The sequence below is a fragment of the Somniosus microcephalus genome, chromosome 31 (assembly GCF_052327205.1).
Source record: "Somniosus microcephalus isolate GS21.2 chromosome 31, FLI_Smic_1.0, whole genome shotgun sequence".
NCBI classification, from domain to species: domain Eukaryota; kingdom Metazoa; phylum Chordata; class Chondrichthyes; order Squaliformes; family Somniosidae; genus Somniosus; species Somniosus microcephalus.
The window spans coordinates 20,102,037-20,118,990 of NC_141017.1; the positions used below are offsets into that span (position 1 = coordinate 20,102,037).

Consider the following 16,954-nt stretch of genomic DNA (forward strand, 5'->3'; position numbering starts at 1 on the left):
CTCCGGAGGCACTGGCACTGGCAGCTTCAGGGCGCGGATCCCAAGTTGGTGATGCAGCATCTGAAAGCAGGGAGGTCGAAGAGTGGCTTTAGGAAAAGGACAGGTTGGCGGCAAGGCATGCCAGATTGCGGCAAGGCTCTGACATGGCTGCACACTGAGGAAGCATGCTGGCGGGGGGACCAAGTGGAAGGAGACAGCTGAAAAAGGTGAGAGCCTTACTGTCGAGGAAATTAACTATCAGACGGAAACTTCGAGGTTCGCTTTAGGAATTTATTACATGATATCACGGAGAGTCTGCAGCAGTCCCTACTGCCCACCAGCACTCTAAATTACTATTGTACAGCGCTCATAATTATACAGCAAGGTAAACAACTTCATGTGATTAGCTTACATTACATTTCAACATATGGTTTCATAGGTTCCATTGTTCTCAAGAAACAGATTAACATGTTCACATTTTATCACCAGATGTCCTAAGCCAAAAGGTCAGCTTGACTTTATTATGGCAGTCAGCAGTTCTTTTAGTTTTAACTAGTTTAGTGTCCTTTGTTCAATTAGTAAAGTGGTCAAGTATCCCAGCATGCCTTAATGTTTAATACGTTTTCTCCCACAATTCCCTCCTTGTTGATCTTTACTGATCAACACTGCTTTACGGCATTGTATTGTTCGTTTTCATAGGGAGGATAATATCCCTTTGGGAAAGGACGCATTTTTAGACAATCTTCTTCATCATAGTCATCCTGGTTTGCTCTTTTTCTTTCCTTTCGCTCTAGTACTTTCGTAGCTCTTTTTACAGATGCTACTGATTCTACTGTTTGCGCTAGCAGATATCTCACTCTTATCCACATTATACAAATTAATATAAATAAACCTCCTGTCACTACACAAAATATAACCATCGGGTGAACAAACAATCCCAACACTGCGGATGCTTTAGGTGACCATCCTTTAAACACATCCTACCAGTGGTGTACCATCAAATCTGTTATTTGTGTAGCTATTTGAATCAAACCTTGTTCATCATAATCCATCACTGCTTTTAAATGGTGCAGATCTCTTCCTCTTTTCGCTAAGGCTTCTGCTATCTTTTCATTGTTTTTCAAAAATTTCGTCAGATTAGCCAAATTAACTGTTGGGGGGGCATTTTCTATCCCCAATACAGTTCTTCTTTGCATTACCGTAGGCAATTTTCCCAACTGATATGTCTTGTTGGTATGTGGGTCAAACACAGTATAAGCATCTTTTATGCAAGTGTTTAAAGGGGGCCTTTTCAAAATCCCGTCTACATATATAGGCCAGGCACTGCTAATACACAGATAGTTCTGGCCTATCTCATGCAAGGTAGTATCATTACAAGGTTTCAAATTCCAAATGCATGTACCTCTACTATGTTGTAATGAGCAAGGTTCATATATAGGGGTATGCAATGGGCATACTTTTCCAAACGGCCAATCTTGGCAATCCGAGGCATCGTGGGTCTTATTCCCCTGATCTATCCATTTACCATGAAATTCGGGATACCAGAAGTTTTCTCCAAACAGTTGGGGCAATACCAAGAACTGACACCAGGTTTTGGCTTTTGTCACATTTACCACTTTCATTGTAAAATTACATCCCTTAAGGTCACATTTAGTATATCTTCGATCAGGTTTTACTTCTAGATTATTTCCTTCAAATCCGAAAATTCTCATCCAACTAGGAGCATGTCCTGACATAGTGACTCGCTCTAGCTCAGCCCTCAGTGACTGCTTGGTAATTTCTTTAAACATACACTGAGTCTGATTATTGACTTTCTCGTGTCCCTTTGCAACATTCTCTTGTTCCTTTTCTACCTTATTTACTTGCTTCCAACTCTGATATCCACTGTGTTAACATCGCTGCTGTCCCAAGCATTTCTTAATTTTATAGCATCTCCTGTCAGCCCTCCTACTTGCTGTATTTTATTCTGCAATGTTTCAATATCTATTGCATTAAGGGCTCCCATACCAGTTCCTACTCCTCCCAAGACCGTTGCTACGTCCCTTCTCCTTCTCCCGATCCTAACTCTCTTATTCAATTTGGCTTGTATAGTAGTAATATTACATCCAGTATCTTTTTTATCCTCATATTGTACCTGTACTGTCAAATTTAGAGTATATGGGGAGATCAAGACCGGGGCACAGGTAGAATGCAATCTTTGCAAGGACTTTCTATCTGTTTCGTTTTCTTTGCGAAGAATGTTTCCCCATACCAGTGAGGCCTTCCTTCTATAAGAGTTGCATTCACGCATCCGTACGCCTGACCGTCTTTCAAATATATCGGTTGTTCCATGTCTTCGGTTCTTGTGTCATTTTTATACCATTTCCATAATTTAGTATAATTGTTTAGTATGTCAGTGTCATTCTCTATCCTACAACTTATGTTCACTCCTTTTTCCCATTTTATACTTAGAGTTATATTAGATCCTTGACTAAATACTATTTTATCCGTCCCAGATTTCATTTCGAACATCCCACAGGCTTTGCAATTAATCGTCCAATTAGCAATTACACAAATGGTGCCATTGTTACAGGTGTAAGTTCCCTGCGATTGGTTACTGTCTCTCGCCTTCCATCCTAACTGGCCTGCCCACTCTGTTTTTTCAGTAGGCAGGATGGTCCAGGCGGCTGTCCTTATTACACATAGGCCGATTATTATCATCTGGTTTAACATATTTCCTGATTTATCCTAGAAATCTTTAAATTTTCCTAATTATTGTTATACAGCATTAAATATAAACATATATAGCAATCCGAAAGTAATCAGTCCTTCAATGGAGTGCCAAATTATGGTGGGCATGAATCTTTTCCCGTTTCTGAAGTGGTGTCTGGTGCAGTATGTTTATACTCCACCTCCGGTGTTTCCTCCGGATGATGCAACTTGCACCTTGCAGCGTGTACCCAATCAGGTTTTTCTTTCAATTTGAGAGCTGTTCGAGTTGTAAGCAGCACCAAATATGGTCCTTTCCGCCTAGGAGAAAAAGATTCTTTGTTTAGCGCTTTCACATAAACTTGATCTCCGGGTTTAAAGGGGTGCATGTTTCCTTCTGTGGGGCGCGTCTGGGCCTGTCTCACTTTCTCATGTATTCTTCCTGCTGTTTCACACATGGCCTGAGCATATTTTAATGATTTTTCATCATTCCAAATTAATGCCACCTTCTCTGGAGTCATGGGTGGGCGTGTGCCTGTTGTCATAGGCTGGCCCATCAAGATCTCATGTGGTGTCAGACCTGTGTTTCTATTTTTCTGATTTCTCAGGGCATACATTACTACTGGCACAGCATCCGACCATTGCAACCCATTTTGCTGGCATACTTTGGTCAGGGCGGCCTTGATTTCCCCATTCACTCTTTCCACTATTCCTGAGGATTGTGGCTGGTAAGGTATGTGCAATTTCCATTGAAATCCAAGGGCTTCAGTTAAGTTTTTTATCAGTTTGCTGGTGAAATGAGTTCCTCTGTCACTGTTTATTCCCATAGGTATTCCAAATCTAGGTATTATTTCTTTTAGCAGAATGCTTACTACTGTTCTGGCATCATCCCTCCTAGTGGGGTATGCATCTACCCATCTGGAGAACATATCTACTATTACCAGTATGTACTTAAATCCTTTTACTGCGGGCATATGTACAAAATCTATCTGTAGATTCTCAAAGGGCAGCTCCGGTTGGGGTAGGTGATCAAAATTTGCGGGCGATTTCCCTCTATTGTTCTGCTGACATACTAAACACGTTCTGGCAACTTTTTCAATTGTTACCGTTATTCCTGGTGCATACCATTGTTGGGACAATGCATGTGCCATCCCTCCTTTGCCCATGTGAGCCTGTCCATGTGCCAGGCGAGACAGGGGCAAAAACAAGCTTCGTGGGCAAACCACTCGGCCATCAGGATGCATCCATATATCATGATCTTGATAGCAACCTGCCTTACTCCAAGTACGTTTTTCTTGGACTGGTGCCTGACTTTGGGCCTGTCGTAGTAGATCAGCATCAATGCTACTAGGAAGTTCTGGAGGAAAGTTACTAACGGTATTTTTGGCGGCTTGAAGCTGTGGGGCCTGCCTCAGTGCGACCTCTTTAGCCGCGCTATCAGCAAACCTATTTCCACACGAGACTTCATCACCTGCCATGGTGTGGGCCTCACATTTTAGTACTGCAATTTTACTTGGCAACTGAATAGCCTCCAACAAATTTAACACCATTTGCGCATGCTTAATAGATTTTCCTGAGGATGTAATAAAACCTCTGTTTTTCCATAATTGTCCAAAATCATGCACTACCCCAAATGCATAACGGGAGTCAGTATAGATATTGACGCTTTGATCTTTAGCCAAAATACAGGCTCTGGTTAATGCATATAGTTCAGCTGCTTGTGCAGATGTGCCAGGTGGCAACGCATAAGCTTCCAATAATTCATGAGGAGTCACCACCGCATAACCTGCTAATAGTTGATCATCACTAGGTCGATGCGAAGAACCATCCGTGAAGAGGATCAAGTCAGGATTATCAATAGGATCACTTAGCAAATCTGGCCTGGGTGCAGTGGTGGCTTCAACAGTTAACAAGCAGTCGTGTTCTGGTTCACCTGGATATTCTGTTGGTATTGGCACGAAGGTCGCCGGGTTGACAGCTGGTGATCACTGGTAGGTATAATTAGAGTGTGACAAGAGGATTATCTCATACCCAGTCCTTCTTGCCGCCGTAAAGTGCTGAGTAGCTGCCGAATTTAATAATAGCAGCACTGCGTGGGGAACAATTACCACACAAGGGTGATCAAGCACAATAGGGATGGATTTTTCCACTATTGTGGCGGTTGCAGCAACGGCTCGTAAGCAGGCTGGCATGCCTCTCACTACGGCTGGTAAGGCTACAGAGTAATATGCTACAGGCCTTTTTCCTCCCCCATGTTCTTGTGCCAGTACTCCTGTTGCAAAGCCTTCTCTTTCATTGACGTATAACTGAAAAGGCTTATTATACTTAGGTAGTCCTAACGCGGGAGCAATGACCATAGCTTTTTTAAGATCACTGAATGCCTTATCTCGTTCTGGCGTCCATTCGACTATGGGGGGCTCTGTCTGCAGCGTAGCTGATCGTAAGACCGCATCCATTTCTCTGTAGTCATATATCCATTGTCTACAATAACCCACCATTCCCAGAAACGACCAAATGTCCTTCTTTGTTCGCGGGATCAGCACTTTATCCACTGCTCTTATTCTTTCCAGTCCCAATCTTCGCTGTCCATACTCCAACTGAAAACCCAAATACTGGACGGATGTTTGGCAAAACTGCAACTTCTCGGAGGACACCCTGTGTCCCCTGCTAGCCAGATGCTGGAGCAATTTTATAGTATCTTCTTGGCAGTCTGGCCCCGTTCGGGAGGCAACCAAAAGGTCATCTGCGTACTGGATTAAGGTGGACTGATCCAATAACTGACATTCCTCCAAGTCATTTTTAACCGCTGCCGCATACACCGCAGGACTTTCAGTATACCCCTGGGGCAACCTGGTCCAGGTATATTGCTGATTTTTATAAGTAAAGGCAAACAGATATTGACTGTCCTTATGCAGTGGTATGGAGAAGGAAGCAGAACACAAATCGATAACCGAAAAGGTAGTTGCATCAGCTGGTATAGAGGAGAGGATGCTGTTGGTATCCGGCACCAAGGGAGCAATGGGAATGACTATTTTATTGATCGCCTGGAGATCTTGCACAAAACGCCAGTCATTTGGTCTTCCTACTTTCAGGATGGGCAAAATAGGAGTATTGCAGGGGCTCTGTGTTTTGACTAAAACCCCTTGCTGCAGTAAAGAATGTATTACCGCTGCTATTCCTTCCTCGGCCTCTGGGGCCAGGCGGTACTGCTTTAGACAGGGCAAAACAGCATTCTTCTGTAGCTGGACCCTATGTTCAGGTGCCGAATGCACCTTTCCCACATGATTCTTGTGCTTTGCCCATAATTCAGAAGGTACTTTAGTCAATGCCCATGGTAACAATTGCGGATTTTCCTTAGGGGGCTGCTGTCTTTCAAAAATAGTATCCCATTCTTTTCTTAACCAGCGAATTTTTCCTTCTGTTTCATTAAAGAATTCTATCTCCACCTTTCCAGCTTGAATTGGCAACGTGATGGAATAGACTGGCTTGCGGTGTTGTATTCTTTTTATCATCTCCCCCACTTCCTTCGCCTTAGCCGGGGCTCTGACTGCTATAGTCAGGTGGGGTTCGGATGTGTGATGCATCCTAAATCTTTCTTTTTGTTCGTGTGTAAGGTGAACCAACATTCCCAGGCCTTTATCTCCAAAGAATAAATAAGGTGAAATCTGAAGCAATTCTGGCTGGTTTAGGTATGAGCAAACCAATTCTTAATAATTGGGTGTTTCTTTATGCGTGTACCATGCCGTACAATGGGTCCGTTTCTTTTCTCTACTGGTTTCAATTAGATATTGTAAATACTGCCCCTGAGGATCTTCCAATTCTTGCAAGGCTTGGTATACATTTTTTACCAATTGGCCATAAGGATTGCTATTCAGCTGCCAGCAGTACAAAATGGGGGCTCCTTCTACTTGCTTTTCCTCTATCATTAAATTCATTAGCTGATGAGTTTGTATTTGAGGCAGTTCCATGAACATGCCGTCTCGAGTGCAGTATATAACTGCTCCCAATTTACATAAAGCCTGTCTTCCCAACATAGGGAGAGGGGCGGTGTGAGAAATTATGAGGGTGTCTGTGACGGATTGCCCGTGCACTTGAATTTCGGTAGGTTTGGAGAGGGGTTCTAACATAGGGATACCGGCTACTCCCATGCTTACAACGTTAAATTGACTGGCGGGTATACCCACGGAGGGGGGTACAGAGGACATTGTTGCACCGGTATCGACCAGAAGGTCCAAATGGCTATTTCCTATTTTAACTGTAGCCATAGGCTGTTCTCTCAAGGATTTGGACAATCTGATCACAGCCGCCTGTACCACCGCTTCTCCGTGGCACCCCTATGTGGATGGATTAGGGTTACTGAAAGAAAAGGAAGTTCCTTCTGCCCCTGGAGCTGGATACCCTCCTTGTTGGGCGTATCCCTGCTGTGGCCTTGGGGGGCATCGGCAATCTCTAGCCCAATGTCCTCTTTTCCCACAGTTCCTACATTCATCCTGTGATCTATCTCTCATTTGCCATTGTCCTCTTCCCCTTCCTCTGCCTCTACCATAACCTCCTCTTCCTGCAAATCCTCTTCTATTCTGTTGGAAATATTGTCCCGCTGTTTTTGGCTTTTGCTCTTTCGACTGAGTAAAGAGTCCTTCCCTATCCATATTTACCAGAGCAGTAACTACGTCCGCCCAGGGCTGAGTCTGCCAATTTAGATTAATCATTTTAAAGGCTTGAGCTTGAAAGGGTAACATGCAGTTTAGCAGTGTTTATACTGCCAAAGGTCCATTGTCTGCTAACGGAACTCCCGCATGTTCCTCCCACTTGCTTTTAAATCGAGCTACAAAATCAGGAATTGTCTCCTCCTTTCTTTGCAGACATCGAGTAACTTCTCCTATGTCACTATGCTTCTTGGCTCCTCTCATTATAGCCTCTTTACCTCTATGTTCTAACCAGTGAGCAAAAGACTCATTTCCCTGGTCCAGTTGTACATCATCTTGTCGCCAATCTCCATTTTCTCCCGGGGGAACAGCAAATCCGTCCCTTAGGGTCGACCATGAGGACCCATACGCACATTTTAGCAGCATTAGCACATCCCCAGGAAGAGGGCTGTAAATGGTACATATTTGTTCTAGCCAATTATGAAAGGCAGTGGGCTTCTTTAAGGGGTCTGGTGCCTCGGCTATCATAGCTCTAGCTTCCGCTGGGGACCATGGTTTTAACACTGCCACCTCTCCTATCATGACTCGAGGAAGTTGATGGGTAGTAGTGTCAGGTTGTGTTTGTGACCTAGTTGTAGGTCCGTTACGTGAGGGTAGGTCCTGTACATTCCTACCAGGCAGTGCAGCAGCTCCTGCTCCGAGTGCCTCTGCTGGAGGAGGAGGTTCAATTACGGGTTCATCTGCGGGTGGGGGTGGAGCTCCAGGCTGTGCCCCTGGTAGGGGTACAACTGGCTGTGGTGCCGCTAGACCTGCTGGATTGTATGGAGGCGGCGCCGGAAATCGTGCCGGTTGCTGTCTTAGAGCAGCCGCTATCATTAGTAAATTATTTAACTCTTCCCCCATCTCAACCGGATCTCCCGCTGGGGTTCGGGGATAGATTCCCACAACAGGAGCCTTAGGCAGCACCTCTTCCTTTTTCTGACGAGCCTCTGCCTCTTCCTGTTTCCCCTTCTTCTTTGGGGGTTGGTGTCTTTTTGCTCCTTCCATCCACCTAGCAAAGCACCATAACATATAGGGGGTGTCCCACTCAGGATCCCCTCCTTCATTTCTAGTCATTTCTTCCCATTCATTTATTAAAGGTATTTTAAAACTTCCCCCATAAAGCCAATCTCCACCCGACCATCCATACAGATCACTACTAAAAGTTACCGCATACCGATCGTCTCCTGTTTCTTTTATTACAGTATCGGCTGGTGATCCCGGTGGAACGATAGGATCTCCTACCTTATTTTGATGTTGCACAAGCTTTTTTATTCTGTCATTTGTTCTTTTACATATATTGATTTTACCATTTGCAGCCTCCTGTTTTACCTTGCCTCGGGCTCCTTTTTTGGCAGGCTCGGACGAATCCGCTCGACTGCCGTTATTTCCCATCTTCTCCTTACTCCTGTAACTTAGTTTTAAACTTACTGGTTATACAACCGCGGGTTATTTTATATACACAAAATACAATGAGCGCTCACCGGTTTTTCCGCCCGCGAGTCTTGAAGTCAACCCTTTATTCTCTTTGTAGCTACTTAATTCGGTGCCATAGTCTTTTCTCTCTTCTCAGCCGTCTTGCCTCAGCCTGACGGGCTTCTTGGCTCAGCATGAGTCACCGGCCGGATAACTAGGCAACCACGCGCCGTCCCCCTTTCAGCTGGGACGTGCTAGGTGCTCTCCCCCTTTCAGCTGGGAGGCACCGGGCACTTTCCTTTTATTTTTAGGAGAGTCGCTTTTTAAACTTCCTTTGCCTAATTGGAGCCTAAGCGGTCCAAGTGATATACAAGGTCGACGCTATACCCAAGTTAGACCTTCTTAGTTCTTTTGGATCCCGTTGTTAAGGATCCTGCACGACTACGCCAAATTCTGTCGAGGAAATTAACTATCAGACGGAGACTTCGAGGTTCGCCTTAGGAATTTATTACATGATATCACGGAGAGTCTGCAGCAGTCCCTACTGCTCACCAGCACTCTAAATTACTATTGTACAGCGCTCATAGTTATACAGCAAGGTAAACAACTTCATGTGATTAGCTTACATTACATTTCAACATATGGTTTCATAGGTTCCATTGTTCTCAAGAAACAGATTTAACATGTTCACATTTTATCACCAGATGCCCTAAGCCAAAAGGTCAGCTTGACTTTATTATGGCAGTCAGCAGTTCTTTTAGTTTTAACTAGTTTAGTGTCCTTTGTTCAATTAGTAAAGTGGTCAAGTATCCCAGCATGCCTTAATGTTTAATACGTTTTCTCCCACACTTACCATCGCTGTCGCCAATGGGGTCAGCAGCTGCAGTGGTAACAGGACCACTCAGACATCCTCCAAGAATCTGGTGCACTCTCTCCTCGAGATCCGTGAGAGTGACCACTTGTGGAGGTCCGCCACCGGTTCGAAGCTGGTCCTTGCGGATCGTCACCAGCTTGGGCTGCAGGGGAAAGAAAGGGAAGTTCTGTTACATGATGCCCTGAGTGATCATCTCATGCCCCCCATGGTGCAAAAGCCCTTACATGATGCCTTGAGTCAAATGTGCATGTGTGTGCCCAGAAAGGGCCATGGGTGCTTGCTGACAGATGGCCATTGGGGCATCATGGCTACAGGGTGCGCGAAGTCAGGTGCAGATGGAGGGAATCAGAAGTTTGCATAAACAACACTCACCCTAACGACCCGAGTGAGGTCATTGAATTTCTTCCTGCACTGAACAGGGCTCCTGGTTGTCATGCTGCTGGAGTTGACCCTCTGACAAACATCCCTCCAAGCTCGGCGGTACTCAATTTGATTCGGCCTCCTGCCATTGTCAGGATAGAGAACATCTCGACTGCGCTCCACTGCGGACACCAACTGCTCCACAGCCTCAGTGCTGAAGTGCTCTGCTCTCTGTCTCACCTTCTCCATCCTGACCAAGTTTTTTGCGCCAGAGAAGGGCGAGCGCCGATTCTGAGGCCTACAGGGCGATGAGTGTGGAAGCTGAGGCTGACTGACCCATCCCTTTAAGAGCCAGCCGGCGCTTGGAAGCCTCGTGGTTATTGGTAATTGAGATCACCTGCGCTGCGCCCGTCCGCGCCGATATTGGGTAGCGCCGGAAGTTTTGCGCCTTAGGAGGCCCGTGCAATGTCTGAATTTGCGCCTCAATCCCCTTTGGGGGCGATGCAACCCAATATCGCGCCAGGCGGCGATAAGTTCCGTCTGGCTATAAACTTTGCGCAGCGCCAGTTCTAATGCCTCAAGCGGGGCTATACCCAATTTCTAGACCTTTGCATTTTGAAAACCAGACAGGACTTTGATTTATGTATTCGGCCAAATCAGAGACAGATCAAAACCCAGTTAGGCCTATAGTTAAGGCCATCAAGCAGGTTGCATAAATAATCGGGAACAGCTTAAGGAAGCCATCGAGGCTGGACAGGCCCATTAATATGTATTAATAACAAAACAAGTCAATTATCAGGCCAGTAGATGCGATTACCGGCCATCTAAAAACAGTTAGTGTAGATTGCTACCATTATTTAAAATAGTCCGCCAAGATTAAGACAAAGGACTAACCTGATTTGGCGTGCAGATAAGGGCCATCCAAAGGAGTATAACTGAAGGCCCCAGGTAGCAATCGCTCTCAAGGGGCCGAATGACCTACTCCTGCTCCTACGTCTTATGTAATTCTTTTACGAAGTGAGTTGTTGTGATCTGGAATGCGCTGCCCGAAAGGGCGGTGGAAGCAGATTCAATAGTAACTTTCAAAAGGGGAATTGGATAAATATTTGAGAAGGAAACATTTGCAGAGCTATGGGGAAAGAGCAGGTGGAGTGGGACTAATTGGTGAGCTCTTTCAAAGACCCGCACAGGCACGATGGGCCGAATGGCCTCCTTCTGTGCTGTATCATTCTTTGATCATTCAACGTAGATCATAGTAATGTCACACTTATCAGGTGCCTTAACTTTCGTGCATAATGCAACTATGGCAACAGGCAAGTACACTTGGAGGAAGACTTGTCAATGCTGTAGATCCTTAACAGTCCTTTTGGCCGATGATGTGCATCTCAGAATGCACTGTGATCACCTCAGATTCAGAAAGGTTCCAACACTGGATGACACTGAAGGATTGCAAGCTATTTCAGAGGATACCTGGTTCGGGGAGAAACGAGTTCAAAGTGCAAGGAGGACGCGGATTGCCAGCAGAAGGACTTAAGGCTGAAAGGGGAAAAGAACGGAAGCAATCAAACAGATGAAATAAAACAAAAAGACCCCGTGTGATGAGCGATTTAGGCAAGTTCCTGGCTATTTTGTCAGGTCTCACAAAACCGCCAAGAAAGATAGCATGGCATTTGGAGTTTCCAAGAGACACAAGACTTGCAATGGAAGTCCCAGTGAAGCAATGAGCCGCTTGTGATGGCTACCATCGACGCATCCAGTTCAGGAGTGGGCGCAGTATTACTACGGTTATAGGAGGGGTTCTTAGTTGCAATTTACTCCTCAAATCAATAAGGTTTGTAAACATTGAATATTAGGCGTCACAGATTTATTAACAACTTGCTTTTACACAGCGCCTTTAACGGAGTAAAATGTCCCAAAGCGCTTCACAGGAGCGATTATCAGACAAAGATTTGACACTGAGCCACTTAAGGAGATATTAGGACAGGTGAGCAAAAGCTTGGTCACAGGTAAGTTTTTAGGAAGCATCTTAAAGGAAGAGAGGGCGAGGCGGAGAGGAGGAGAGGTTTAGGGAGGGAATTCCAAAGTTTAGGGCCTTGGCAGCTGAAGGCACGGCAGCCAATGCTTGAGCGATGGAAATTGGGGATGTAATAGGGGCCGAGGTTATGATCTGAAATTGTTGAACTCGATATTGAGTCCAGAAGGCTGTAAAGTGCCGAATCGGAAGATGAGGTGCTGTTCCTCGAGCTCACGCTGGGTTTCCGTGGAACAATGCAAGAGACCGAGGACGGTGAGGTCCGAGTGGGAATGGAGCGGTGAATTAAAATGACAGGCGACCGGAAGCTCGGGGTCACCCTTACGGACTGAATGGAGGTGTTCCGCAAAGCGGTCGCCCAATCTGCGCTTCGTCTCCCCAATAACCCCTGGAACTCCCTCCCTAACAACACTGTGGGAGCACCTTCACCACACAGACTGCAGTGGCTCAAGAAGGCAGCTCACCACCACCTCCTCAAGGGCAATTAGGGATGGGCAATAAATGCCGGCCTCGCTAGCGACGCCCACATCCCAGGAACTAATTTTTTTTTTAAATGTCGGAACAGTACTCAAAAGCCAGAGCACTGGAGGGTGCAGGGCTGGGCCAGAGGGCCAGAGATAGTTTTCAACCTTCACTCAGAGACAGGAAGTAAAGGGGCCGGGATGAACAGCCTGGATGATGCAACACAGGTCACAGCGCGAGAGAATCATTTGAATGCTTTATGCATTTATAACCTCATTAATAATAATAATAATAATAATAATAATCAACTTTATTGTCATTGTTAGTGCACAAGTGCAGGACAACGAAATGTAGGCTTGCGGCTCCTGAGAGTGTACATTTAGATTAAGACATTTAAACATTCACGGTGGCATAGTGGTTAGTACTGTTGCCTCACAGCGCCAGGGACCCGGGTTCGAATCCGGCCTCGGGCGACTGTCTGTGTGGAGTTTGCACATTCTCCCCGTGTTTGTGTGGGTTTCCTCCGGGTGCTCCGGTTTCCTCCCACAGTCCAAAGATGTGCGGGTTAGGTTGATTGGCTATGATAAATTGACCCTTAGTGTTAGGGGGATTAAATATATGGGGTTACGGGGATAGGGTGGGATATGTGTTGGTGTAGGGGTTACGGGGATCGGGTGGGATATGTGTCGGTGCAGGCTCGATGGGCCGAAATGGTCTCTATCTGCACTGTGGGGTTTCTGTGATTTGATTCATTTGGCTTGTAATACATTAACATAAACATAACCATAATAAAGTGCATTGGCAGATGTGCAGGCTTTAGAGTTTATTTGTGGAGTTCAGTAGGATGACAGCCCTGGGAAAGAAGCTGTTCCTAAATCTGGTCGTTCGGGTGCACTGAAGGCAGAAATCACAGCGAGTCAAACGGGGCAAAAAGTGAGTCAATAGTATTGAAGTGGAGTAAAATGAGAAACAAGAGCAGGAAATGCTGGAAATGCAGTTTGTTAGTCATCACTTGAAGGAGAAAGACAGGCCAGCACTGTGTTGCTGAATGGAAAACCGGGCAGAGTTATATTTCCCTCGGGCCCAGAAGGGTGGACGAGGAGTGTCTCTGATCTGAGTGGCCGGCTTGCGTTGTACTGATATTCTGTTAACATGCTCCCTGAAGTAAGGCAGCAGTGTCTCGAGGGATGGGAATAGATTTCAAGGAGCAAGCCGTCAGCCTTGGCAGCAATGACTTTGAAAGGGAAGGCGAGACACGAATGCACATCGAACCATCTGATGGATCCAGTGTCTAATAAATCGTCGAAGGCTCGTCGCTTTCTGCAGCACAGTTGATAAACAACAACGACTTGCATTTATACAGCGCCTTTAACATAGTAAAAACGTCCCAAGGCGCTTCACAGGAGCGATTATCAAACAAAATTGACACCGAGCCACTTAAGGAGGTATTAGGACAGGTGACCAAAATCTTGCTTAAAGAGGTAGGGGGAAAAATTGAGTCGCGCCCCCTTTGGGGCGCTAACTTTGTGGGTAGTGCCCTGAAAAAATTAGCACCCCCGCTGTCGAAATTCATCGCTAACGCCCCAAGAGGGAACTGGGGCTCTACTGGAAGTGTCCCGCCTCCCTCTTGGGGCGCTGTGAGGGAATATCGCTGTGGCACATCGCGCCGCGGTACTGCAGGCCTTCTCCTCCCCTTCTTAAAGGGGAGGGGTTTTGCGCAGCGCGACCCGGGGCCCAGCTGGGCCATCAGGGATCGGAGTGCTGGCAAAAGAAGTGCCAGGCTCATAGAGCGCAGCCGGCACTCCGCGGGGGGGGCTGCACAGGAGGCTGGGGACGGCAGAGGGGGCAGGTGCTGGCAGGCGGCCAGCAACAAAATGGTCGCCCGGCACCTCGCCATTAATTAGCGCTGCCCCGGCCGCAGGTAGGCCAACCTGACCCTGTCGGACATAGCGTCTGGCGGTAAGTCAGGGGGCGCGACCGAAGATCGCGGCCGGGGCGCTGCGCATGCCGATGATAGCACACCTCGGTGCTGCGCTGCCGGTGATGACAACGGTTACCGCCACCGCTAACCTCCCGCTGAATTTCGTTGGTGGCCAACAGGAGGTGCAAAGCAACCAAATTTTTAGGCCATAGGAGCATTTAAGAGGAGAGAGAGGCGGAGAGGTTTAGGGAGGGAATTCCTGAGCCTAGGGCCCTGGCAGCTGAAGGCACGGCCGCCAATGGTGGAGCGAAGATAATCGGAGATGCGCAAGAGGCCAGAATTGGTGGAGCACTGAGATCTCGGAGGGTTGTATGGCTGGAGGAGATTACTGGGATAGGGAGGGGGGTGAGGCCATGGAGGGATCTGAAAACAAGGATGAGAATTTAAACATCGAGGTGATACTGGACCAGGAACCAGTGCAGGTCAGCGAGCCCGGGGGGGTGATGGGTGAACGGGACTTGATGCGAGTCAGGATACGGGCAGCCGAGTTTTGGATGAGCTGAAGTTTACAGAGAGTGGAAGACAGAAACACAGGCCAGGAAGGTCAAAGCATTTGAGTGAAAAAGAAACATTTTAAAAAGCAAGAAAAAAACACGGAACTATTGTCAAGATGGTTCTAGTTCAATATCCAATCAGTTCCCCCCCCCCCCCGCCCCACTCCTCTCCCTGATTTTGATTTATTCAATCAAGATGCAGCCATAAGAGTCCACTGAGATGAGGAGAAATGTCTTCACTCGGAGGGTGGTGAATCTCTTGAATTCTCTGCCCCGGAGGCTCAGTCGTTGAGTATATTCAAGACAGGGATTGGTAGATTCTTGGAAACTGAGGGAATCAAGGGATATGGAGATCGGGCGGGTAAGTGTTGAGGTAGAAGATCGGCCATGATCTCATTGAATGGCGGAGCAGGCTCGAAAGGGCCGTTGGGCCGACTCCTGCTCCTATTTCTTATGCTCTCATGTTGCTACAACGTGAAGAAAAAGTGGAGAAAAACACCCATAAATCGGGTAGGCCCGGAGAGCATAAAACGGGCCACCCCAGCGGCTGCTGCTTTGTGGTCAACGTTAAAAATCTGATCGCTTTAATCCAAGTCCCTTTCCTCAGCCGGCGAATCAGCTCGGAGTTTGCTTGTCCTCCCGAGTGGTCAAGCCGGTTGCTCCCGCGGGTTTATTAAAACGGGACACGGGGGACGATTTCCTTCAAAATAAATCCAGGGTATTTCTGAACTTGCATTAAAATTGAGTTCCAGTCGTTAGAAACCATAATTCACCAAGTAGTTAAGTTTAAATTTGCTTAACTGCGCGTGACGCATGTCTCCCATGTGCTGCATTATCAAATGCTTTATCAGAACCCATATAAATTACATCCTTTATATCTCTTTGTCAACAATGTATGTAAGGCTAGTCAAGTGCAACCTGCCTTTTAAAAATCCGTGCAAATTTGCCCTGGTTAACTCATGTTTCTCTATCTAACCTTATCTGTAAGCTACACTGCACAGTGATGCTTTCTGCATCGCAGAAGCTCAATCTAGGAGCTGTAACCACACACCAACTCTCAGCTTTCCTTCTCTCTCACTCAACTCATTCTGCGCCTCATTTATGTCATTATCTAACTTACCAAATGCTGCAGCTCTGTGCTGTTGTTCTCAGTTCTGTCAGGCAGTGATCAGCGGTCTCGCCCACTCACTGCAGCCTTGCCAGCCGTTTCTTCGAGTTTCTCCGCAAAAAGTGCAGGGGCTTTCGTTTTCAAAATGACTGCGTCGAGGACCACTTCCTCGATGGCCCGTGGGAATACAGCAAGCCACGGGGGTTTTTTTTGGTTTGAACTCCAACCTTTCTCTCTGGTTTTCTGCGACGTTCTCCTCTGGAAGTTTTAACTTGCCCACTTGTTGCTAAGCTTCAGCCTTGTTCATGGGATGCTGAAAATGGTCGGCATCTTGAGTTTCAGCAAAAAAACTATATTGATTTTCCTCCCCTCAATTTTTGAAGAAACAACCACCATTGATGGCATCATTGCACATCCGGCAACAAAGGACTTGGCATTTGAAGGACTACAACAACACCAGCAACTTGCATTTGTATAGCGCCTTCAACGTCCCAAAGCACTTCACAGGATTTGACGCCGAGCCACATAAGGAGATATAAGGACAGGTGACCGATAGCTTGGTCAGAGAGGTCGGTTTTAAGGAGCGTCTTGAAGGAGGAGAGAGAGGTTGGAGAGGCGGAGAGGTTTAGGGAGGGAATTCCGGAGCTTAGGGCCCCAGGCAGCTGAAGGCACGGCCGCCAATTGTGGAGCGATTAAAATCGGGGATGCACAAGAGGCCAGAATTGGAGGAGCGCAGATATCTCGGGGGGTTGTAGGGCTGGAGGTGGTTAGAGAGATAGAGAGGGGCGAGGCCACGGAGGGATTTGAAAACGAGGATGAGAATTTTCAAATCGAGGCGTTGCTGGACCGGGAGTCAATGTAGGTCAGCGAGCACA

General features: G+C 46.7%; 1 long non-coding RNA gene across 1 annotated transcript; it reads right to left on the reverse strand.

Annotated features, from left to right (window-relative positions):
* Positions 1 to 293: 293 nt before the first annotated feature.
* LOC147097610 (uncharacterized) lies at positions 294 to 16,392 on the reverse strand. Its single transcript, XR_015074317.1, has 4 exons — positions 16,092 to 16,392; positions 9,622 to 9,784; positions 8,685 to 8,766; positions 294 to 2,988 (listed from the first exon to the last, which is right to left on the reverse strand). It is a non-coding gene; the product is annotated as an uncharacterized LOC147097610 (long non-coding RNA).
* Positions 16,393 to 16,954: the final 562 nt, after the last annotated feature.